Source organism: Anser cygnoides, chromosome 4, assembly GCF_040182565.1.
Source record: "Anser cygnoides isolate HZ-2024a breed goose chromosome 4, Taihu_goose_T2T_genome, whole genome shotgun sequence".
Taxonomy (NCBI): domain Eukaryota; kingdom Metazoa; phylum Chordata; class Aves; order Anseriformes; family Anatidae; genus Anser; species Anser cygnoides.
This window is the reverse complement of record NC_089876.1, coordinates 26,504,554-26,513,796: the sequence shown is the minus strand read 5'-3', so window position 1 is coordinate 26,513,796 and position 9,243 is coordinate 26,504,554.

Sequence of the window (9,243 nt, the reverse complement as noted above, 5' to 3'; positions counted from 1 at the left end):
TACATCTTCCTGAAGTCCCTCTAAAATAAAATAAAAATAAAATAATAATAATAAAAAATTACAGCACCTGAGGTTAAGCTTTTTAGTTGAAAATTGACATAAATTTGACACAAAAGGACAGCATGTATGTCCAGTAACAGTCTAAAATCTCTCTCTCAGAATTACTTTTCATTCCTCATGTAAGTACATTATCAAGAGTAAGAAGTCTAGTGTCAGCCATTGCACCTGGATGAACTGATGTATATCTTTCCACTGGACAAAAATTAAATTGTGCAATGCGGTAACTCATGAAAAGCTGTAGAGAAAGATTGTAGCTCTCCATAATGGAGATTCTGCAGTTCAGATTTTCATTGTTTTTGCATTTATGCAAACTATTACTGATGCACAACAAGTGTTCATGAAGCCAAAGAAAACCTTCATGAGAAACTGAAAATACACTTATGTTAAGGGTGTTATAGAAGGGTAGCCATGACTTTAATGAGATAGGTAAACGTTAAATTAGCCATGCTGTTCTGGGGCTGATCTTATCCAAATCCCATGTTTTGGTTCAGCTGCAGAGACTTATTAACTGCTAGCCTTCTGCTCTTTCTCTTTTATTCTCCACCCCCCCTCCCCAACCTCCTTTATTTTATCTGTGTATTTATTCATTATTAAAGCAAAAAAAAATTAAGCCTTCATGTGTTGTGTGACATGAATGTGTACTAAGACATTGAAACTGCTTCCGAGAATACAGAGAGGAAACAGGGCAATCTAAAGCAGGAAGATTTGCTTGTTCTGAAGAAGTTTTTCTTGAATGATTTCCTCATTATCCTTGACAGGAGAAAGAATCACAAATGTGTCTTCATGGATGACTGTGAAGCTGTTCATATTAGTATCACAACCTGAGTTTTATGAGTGATAAAATAAGATTGGATATGCATGCAGTCGTCCCAAACACCATTGCTGCCCAGCAGAAACATTCTGGGAACTGGGTTTCTGTGTTGAAAATGCATACAAATGTTTTGTGAATGAAGCTAGGCAGAATACGACATCTGAAATCTAATACACCGCAAAGGGAAACAGGTATTTGTATGTTATTCAGTCAGTTCTGGAGGGAAAAAATAAAAATAAATAAATAAATAATCCTTACATAAACATTAAAATTACCTAAGCATTCTCTGTCACACGTTCTTAACAAGTCTTGAAAGAAATTTTAGATTTTTATATGACCCAATTGATTTCAAGATAAATGCTATTTCCTTTAATACACAGATACACATTCATGGTCAAAGAACTGAAAAAATTATTACCAGAGAAGTAAATAACCAATGACTGCAATACGAGCATGTGCCATAAGTTCAGAAAAATACATACTCTTCTGCATTGTAGTATGTGAAAAGGGAAGTTTCAGAGCATTTTCTTTCACTTAAACATTTTCTGCTGCCAAAAAGGGTCTGACAGCTAATTTGCTTATTTTAAATAATGACGTGATTAATAGTCCTTCCAAATATGAATGGTGATTCAGATAGTCTCTCCAGTTTCTCCTAAGTCTTATCTCTGTTTAACTACTCCTCAGCTCCACACCTAAATCCAATCAACATGCTGAGCTTTCAGACTGATTACCTCACAGTTACTCTGGGAAAGCCAAAATATCATTCTTTAAAATCTCTCTGTTCTGAATATTTTCTGCACACATTATCAACCATGCTATTCCTGATCTATTTCCAATGTTAGCTAATTGGCATAGAGATTTGATTTAGCTGTCAGTAGGCTGACATAGAGCTGATGTTGACATCACCTTACTCTCTCTACTTCATAACTTTGGCTTTTAAACACATAAACAAAGAATATAAGTGCTTTATATAACTCCTTCATACCTCACACTTGTACGTTATTTTAACTAGCTTTGTGATATCATGCACTTTTAATAGGTTCTACCAGAGTTTTATATTATTATTTACCTTCTACCTCTCTGCCAATCTCAGGGTGGCAAGCTGAAAAGTAGAAATCCTCTTAATTTATATTATATGTCTGTCTTTTTGCAGCTGGCTCAAATGTGCACCTCTGTGTAGGTTGCCATGGAGACTCCTATTTAGGAGCAACTATATTTGAAGAGAATTTCCAGCACTGCAGTACATGAACAAGCAGATACAAAAATCAAAGTGTTGCCTGTAGATCTCAGGGCTTCAGACAAGTGTCAGGAAGGTCTGCTGGATCAGGATGAGGGGCCCAGTGGAAGAGGGTTTGAACAGGAAAAAATCTTGCTAGCACAAACCTTTAATTAACAGGTTACTGTCACATCTCTATCATTTTCCTTTCCTCTAATATGCTCTAATATGTATTTGTTCATTGCTTTGTGGTTATTATGTTCCTACTCATGGTGAGAAGTTCAGACAGAAGCATAAAAAAAGATAGTTCTATCTGTCCAAATGACTGTAGTAATGTCCAATATGTACAATTTCTAACACTTCCCTGAAACTGAGCCCAGTATGTGCTCTACCTTCAGCATGACTATTCACTAAAGCATAGGTTTGTAGGTCTGACTTTGTATGTACTTGTCCACAGATGGTGCCCAAAAGTATTTACTTATTTTTAGTTTTGTGCTTATGGCAATAGTCTTCCATGGTGTTTCTAGGCTTTCATTCACTAAAGGCTATGACAAAATTTATTAGCTATAAAAAAAAAAAAATGGGGAAAAAGTAATGGGAAAAAGTATACTAGCAAACAAAGATCGGCAGCTAGCATTTATAAAATGAGATATTTATTTCTTTATTTATGCTAGTTTAGGGCCAAGACAGTGCCCTAAGGGCAAACAAATTATTCTTTTAGCAGAAATCCTAAAAACCTTTGGCTCAGCATTTCTCAAGGCTTATTTTATAGCTAAGTCTTGTTTTGATACTCTGTGAGCATTTTTTAATGTTGATTTTCACAGGCATATCTGTAATTTTTCCATGTTTTGGTTTTTATGATTTTGTTTGCAAAACAACTTACTGGCCAAAGACTTACCTAGGAGAATTAATTCTCCTAGTCTTGGAGAAGTAAATATTTTTTTTATAAAATTGCATTAATATTTTCCATGCTATCTACGTTTTTGAGAGCAATCAATGGTTAATCATAATACTTGAAATAACAGCTGGTAAAGAGTTTCCAGTATAAATATGAGGTCATATATGCTTTATATTACATGAAAGCACAGACCCTTTCTGGATGTTCCAGGAATATCTGAGGCTTGCAAGTCATTGTAATGAAAGCATGCAGATCTTAAATAAATAAAATTGTTACTTGTACTGAAAACTACAGTAAACAATGACATTTTAAGACCTTCTTCCTGGCAGCTCATTTATTTAGTTCAGTCTGCCCCACTAAGCATTCATTTTTAATTCACTGTTTTTTCCAGTGGTAGTCTCAAAAGTCTTCCACTGCTAACTTAAAGAATCCAAATGACTCTAGTCTTCAAAAGAATCTATAGAACAGATAAGGGGGAAAACAATGCTGAAGAAATTTCTAACTGAAGACAAACCGCAGTGTTTTTGAATGTCAGTAAATTCTTTTTTTATGGTTACAGCAATAATCAGAAATTAAATTAATACTTTCAAAATATACATGGAGAACCAGGGATGTGGAAAGAATGTTATCAGTGATCCAGAATAACTGACATTAAAATAGATTAAATAAAGGAATCTGTAGACAACTATGTATATTCAACAACGTTCACTAAGTGTATAGCACTTAAAATGATAATATTAATTCATAGTTACATATAAAGATTCATAGAAAAAGAACTATGTAGTTTTCATTAATTTGATAGAGTAAAAGTATATATAATGAAGTGTTCAGTGGCATCATATAGAGTTATGTGTTAGAAATTGATTAGAGATGTTGCAAGCACCCTTCAAAGACTGTTGTCGGTTTAAACATACAAAAGATATGATACTGACAAAAGATACAAGCATAGTTTTTGGATGGCTTACTATCATCATTAGTGGATATCATCTCTATGTTTTGAAAGTGCATCAAAATGTTGGGATATAAATACCATAATTCCTTTTCTGTCTATTGAAGGAGCAGGATCTCTTGAAGTTTGATATCAAAATCCTGCAGTTCATGATTGATTGACACATTTTATATATATATATATATATTTAATAACATTTCTACTCCTTATTTTACATCTAAGTCAAGAAGCTTATAGAGATTTGGGAAAGTAAAACACTGGGTGGTGGGGAGGGGGAGTGTCAGTATATGCAGGACTAGATTGTGCTGTGAGTATAATGAATTACCCTGTTATTTCTATTATTTTTATTTCTATCTTGTTTCCACAGAAATACATTTTCTTTGATCCACTAAGACTTTTTCAGCCTATACTTCTTTAAGATCATATAACACATTCTACATACTTTTCTAGTTCAAGTCAACAGTAAAAAGAACAGTTTGTATAGATACAACACTTTGTTACATCTTTTCATGAATACTGATGAAAATCTATAGAAATTAAGAAAAAGCAGGAGAAAAAAAATGCAGACAATAGTTTGGAACAAATTAGTTTAACAGCAACTTGGTGAAAGAAAGGAAAAAGAGAGCACTAACAACAAAGTATAGGAAATGTGAAGACTGGGGAGGAAACAGCAGAAAAAGTATAAGTGAGAACAAAATAGATGTGGAAAACTGAAAAGGAAACATGGCATCAGGAGTGCATTTTCTGGCAGTATATTCAAGTATATTACAGGTGTAATAAATCCCCCAAATGACATATCCTCATTATCACATGGACATGATAAAATACATAAAAATGATGAAAATGAAAATATGTTCAGTGAATACTTCAGTATTTTGAAAGAAATTAGAATATATGCTTTGATCTGGTGAAGATGAAGAATTAATTACTGTCTGAATATCCAGCGTGTTTCATCAACACCAATATGTTTTGTTGGGATGCCTGTAAGAGTTTGAAGTTCTAAACAGTAACTTTTTAATATATACTGTTATATACATACAAACATATTTTTAACACAAAGGTAAAATGATAATATCAAAATAAAATATTTAATCTCTATTGAATGATTATAAATAGTAGCTTTTACATAGTATTTTTGAGATTTTGAAAATTAACCATTGTGAAATATTTAATGTCAGTATCATTTAAAATTGTAGTCTGTTCTGTAGAGGAGAGAAGGGGGGAAAAAAAGAAAAAAAAATAAAAAAGGAGAAAGGGAGGAAAGAAGGAAGAGAGGAGAGAGAATTACTTGCCAGAATTCCTAATGGACTGAAAAATCTCTTCCTATTGCCAACATCTAAAGTGGAATCAGAGAGTCAACTATAAGTTGGCTATAAATACAGTGATTCCAGTTGAAATAATTGAGAAGCTGATAAAGAAGTTTATTAATAAAGAGCATTAAAGGATAGGGATATTTTTTACATCAACTTCATCCTTCTTAGTACATTTAGCTTACTGCTCTGTCATATTAGTTTTAAAAAAAATAAAATCACAGTACAAGACCAGTAAAATTCAGGTAAAAGGATTAATAAATATCCAGCTGATGTTTAAAAAGTGGGAAATCATGTTTGAACTGAGATGTTTTCACTGAAGTTGAAAGGGAAGTACCCACAAAATGAAGGTCTTGTTCTAGAAGATAGTGGCTTTACCAAAGGTTAGGGGCTAGCAGTGACAGAACTAAAAAGGAACAATGCTGATTTTAAAATGGATGTGTTAAAAAGATACATCGCTGAATTCAGCATTGTTCATTGAGATAGTAAACCCTGGGAACACTTCGGGTATATATGCATTTCAGAAAGATGGAAATGGATATTAATGTAATTGAATTGAAATGGAAATAGTGTGTGAGAAAGCCATAAGAAAATTTTAAGGGCTAAAGAAAATTTAGATTTATGATCTCTATTTAGAATACTAAAATTAAGAGCATGATTTAACTTGATTATCCTATATACGTAGCTTTGCTATATAAGGTATTTATTATTTAATCTAGTCTTTAAAGGCAACACTAAAGATGATTGGGAGATTAATGAAAAACACTGAAACTGGAATATCATTGCTGCTCTTATGATTGAATATATATAATTTGTAGCTAAGATGCAGCATATATAATACATATGATATGATATATATCCATAAAATATATATGGAACGTAATCATTCAATTCCTGGGAAAGTCAACAGTTTAATTGCAGCCTGTTTGTCTACACCTAAAATGTGGAACTGAAACATACTCCCAGATCCTAGGTTTCGGTCCATGCCAAATTCTTATCCCATTCTTATGTCAGGATCAGACACCATCAACTTCATATGCCCTAAACAGCCTCAGACTCCCACCTGCAACAAGAGCAGCAAGGAAGCTGCATCTTCAGAAGCAGTCTGTACGAGGGATAGAGGTGGCAGTGGGCACTGCAAAGTATGATTCCAAAGCTGATTCCAAATCTAGTTGTCAGTCTTCTCCAAACCAAACTATTTACCAATGTACAACCATAGCTTTGTTTTCAAAGTCTCTTATACATCTGAATACTTTTTACTGTCACATGGTCAGGCATCTAGTGTTGCTGTTAGCATTTGAAGAAAAATTATGGAATTGGAAATGCATCTCAGTACTTGAAGTGGCATAGAAATCTATTGCAGTATTTAACAACCCCCTGTAGAAATACATCCCTGAAAATCTGCATTGCAGAACACCTGGTAGACATTCTACACAGTATGTATTTTAACACTTTTAAATGAAAGATTACTTTCAGTGTTACTTTACGTATTTCATTTATGATCATAAACATTCATCCCTGGTAACAGGATGTTGAGGCAATATGGCATATGATTTCTAATTGGTATCACAAAGCCTTACATTGAAGTGAAATCTACTTTAAGGACATCTGCCTACTTACCATACTATAAACAGAATATAACCTTTTCCCTTGTGCTTGAAGGATTACCTAAGTACATTCCAGTGGTATATTTAATGGTATTAAACTCAGTATTGTAGCTGGATGTTTTAAGGATACGAGGAGAGGAGTAACCTACCCTCTTTAAACTAGACATTATGATTAAATCTGATTTATTGTTCCTGAGGTGGCATTCATGATTGGTATGCACAAGAAGTTGAAAAAAAATATCCAATTTTTCAACTTCTAAGCTTATACTGTTGTTTTGTCTATTGCGGTAACATAAGACTATGACCAAAAAGGACAATTATTTAAACCAGAATTATTTCTAAGCATAACTGTGTGTTTCTCACCTTTTCCATCCTGATATACTGAACCACAATTAATCTCAGGAGTTATGCTGAAAAGTGACATTCCATATGAAGGAGCTTAAATTAACTGCCAGACTATGATGATGAGGCCGTAAATTGCCTGAGTCAGGGAGTGGACTGAAGTAAGCAGTGATCCCTCACCCATTCTCCATTCTTCTGTTCTGACAGCAGTTTTTCTGCCTGCGGAGGCCACTTTTTCTTGCTTTACAGGACATAAAATCCTTTAGGAAGGACCATGGATCATTGGTGAGTGTATGATATCACCGTAAGACAAATAGGTTTGAGTGTAGAGGGAAAGTTGGCTAGGACAGGACAGTCATTGTTTTCATCCACATCATGACCTGCAGTGCTATCAGCTCAGATGTTCTCCTCTACCATGACGCAAACTTGCACTTAACTGCTGCCTGGCACCGAATCACTCTGATCATGAGAGTCTGGGATCAAGCTTATGCACAGTCTTCAGATATCACAGATACTATCATTATATCTTGCAGGTAGATTTAGAAAGCTTGTGAGCTCCTGGCACCTAAATAGACAGTTTGATTTCCAGAGATGCCAATCACTTAGTGATATCAGTGGCGTTCACTGAGAAATCAGTATGCAGAATTTTTAAAAATTAAGACATTAGAATTTAAGTGGCTAAATATGAATTTAATAGCTTAACTACAGACAGAAAATGTCTGAATGTTTCTTCTTTCATTCTCCCTAATATTAAGTAAAGTAATTTTTTCTCATTATAGTAATGACTTCAGCAATATACCATTAAGACTCAGTCATGCAATTTGTACTCCTGTTGCCAGGCATTCAGGTTATGCTTGCATGTCACAGTGCATTATCATATAGAAACAATCAAGTAATCTCTAGAGAAACTGTATTGGGTCCTGGAAATATCGTTCAATGCTCTATTGTGAATTTTATATCTGCTGACATATATTCATACCATAACATGATGCTATTTGTATTTCTTATTACTACATAACACAAATAGTTCCACAGGCCACTGTGAAGGAACTTTCAGGGTCATTAAAATGACCAGGGGCTGCATCATTAAGTCTTAAGTTCGTAACTGTTTTCTACTTCTATACTAGAAGAAAATCCTTTCTACTACCGTACCACTTATTTCATGTATTTTATCAACTAGTCTCACTCAAGATAAGCTCCTCATTTTTGCAGGTACAGTTGCAAGTTTATATTACACTGTCGATGTTGTGTAAAATTCTCTAACTTCTGCACCAAGGATATTCTATATCCTGATCTTTCTAGTCATGTAGGTATTCCTCTTGGTCTAAATTGAACTCTTACCATGAGTGAAAATAGACCTGTCTGAAGATCATTCAGGAGTCAGAAAGTTTCTTCTGAACATTTTAAACCGTTCAATAACACTTTTATTTTGGAATCACCTTGCCTCTGTTTCACTTCTTAAACTTCTGACTAATGCTGTGTGTAGCATTGAACCATTATTAGAGTTCTGCTTCAGTGCCTTTCCAGGGAACATTGAGAGCAAATAAAATTAGCACTGACTAAGGACCTGTCTTGAAAGACAGACTTTCAGTTGTGATCTAGAAGTTTTCACACAGAGAATGTAACAGGTGAACTTACCTTGTTTCCAACATACACAATACTGAACGAAAATGAGAATGTCATTGGTAGAAAAGCAATGACATTTGAAAGACAAAAATGCCCTTTCAGATGTTAGTTAAGAAGTCATCAATGCAAATGAAAACATTGCTGCCAAGATACTTTTAAATCCAACCCCTCATATCTTCTGTTCTCCCATTAACAATATGAACACCGAACACTTAGAGCCCACTATGCTGTCAAACAAACCAGGGCAAAATATGCAATGCATTGTTCAGTTTCCTAAATGTAGGTCTGTAGGAGACAGAAGAGCTATTACAAATCTTCTTTGAAACTATCAGCTCCTCTGAGACATGGAATTTTGAGAAAGAATCTTAAAGAGTGATTGTGCTTTTTCTCTCAGAAACCCGAATATCACTCAAGAGAAAAGAGA